A 1683-nucleotide genomic window follows, 5' to 3' on the forward strand; every position below is an offset into this window, starting at 1 on the left:
TCCGTACCATGTCAAACCGTCTTGGTCCATAACATGCCAAAGGAGTACAGACATTAAAAAAATCATTAGGAAAAGAAGGATAAGTATTTTCTTCTTCTTTTAATCCTTAAAAGTAAAGCTACCTGTCTAAATAAAGCAAACAATACTAGCTTATTAAGCAAAGTAGAAATGGCCTTTTTCCTCTGTCAAGTTACCGGTATATGTTAAAAGGCAGAAGTAAATGTTGGCAGGCCTAACCAGGAGCAATATTCAGGAATTATTAGTGATGTCACATTTCTGGCAAAAACAATATCTTTTATTTATATATCACTCAGTATACACTAAAATGTAACAGCTCTATGGCATAAGTTGTTTTCCCCCAAACAATTGAAAAGCATCATGATATTCCTTTCATGTTTTCCAACAGAAATTTAATATAATCAGAGTTAACTCCTTATTACAGACCGATTTAGCAAAATCAGTAAAAAAGTTTATTAATGTTTTGCAATTTCATTGGTACCAATAATTATCAACATGTTATAGCCCCATAGCCAAATCTTACTTGTTATTAGAACTGTAAATATGAATACAAATCCCCAAAAGTGATGTTAATTTAAAATTATTTTTATCACAATCCAGCAACAGTTCAGTTCATTTGAATATTGTACCAAGCAAAGCCTAGCACACATGATTAACAGTGCCATCCTAAGCAAAGTTACACCCTTCTAAGTCCTCTGTAGTAATTTTATTACAGAGTACTTATGAGCCATACTGCAGTTGCTGACCTCAAGGTGGGACCCGGAGATCTCCCAGAATTATGATTGATCGACCACAAAAATGAGCAATTAGAGACAGATTCTATGGTGTCGCATGCCTGCTGAGCTCCTAATCTCCTCAAACTCCACTCCCTCCAGGCATTGCCCCCCAATCTCCAGGAATTTCCCAACCTAGGGATGACAACCCTAGGCCAAACAGATGTGGGATGTCTGCGAATAAGAGATCCCACGATTTTTAAAATGGCTAGAAGCACCCAGAGGGAGAAGAGATTCAGCTCTGAAACACGGTGCTGGGGGAAAGGGGATTTTTTTAAACTCCCCATTCCATTTTCAGTCTCTTTTCTCCCTTCCCCCCTGATATGCAACCTTGGTTATCTTGCTCCCTTGTAAATGCTTATTTTAAGTTTATTTGTATGTTTCTAACAAGGAAAAGTTGAGGGCAGCAGGAAAAGAGGAAGACCCAACAAGAGATGGATTGACTCTATAAAGGAAACCACAGCCTTCAATTTACAAGATCTGAACAAGGCTGTCAAAGATAGGACATTTTGGAAGACTTTCATTCATAGGGTCGCCATGAGTCGGAAGCGACTTGACGGCACTTAACACACACAACATTTCTGCTTATACAAGCTTTTTTAAAAAATTCAAGCAGCACATTTCCTTTTTCATATATCTGAAAATGTTTTCAAAAACCTTGACAAACCGTTTTATTTTCGCTGTCAAGTCACAGCCGACTTATGGCGACCCCGTAGGGCTTCCAAGGCAAGAAATGTTCAGAGGTGGTTTGCCATTGCCTGCCTCCGCGTCATGCCCCTGGTGTTCCTTGGAGGTTTCCCATCCAAATACTTGCCACAGTACATTAAAATTATTTACATCTGTAGGTGGGAGGTGTATGATAGCCAGGAAAAGTAGAATTATTTTAGCTAAT

Source organism: Euleptes europaea, chromosome 16 (genome assembly GCF_029931775.1).
Source record: "Euleptes europaea isolate rEulEur1 chromosome 16, rEulEur1.hap1, whole genome shotgun sequence".
In the NCBI taxonomy this organism is placed as follows: Eukaryota; Metazoa; Chordata; class Lepidosauria; order Squamata; family Sphaerodactylidae; genus Euleptes; species Euleptes europaea.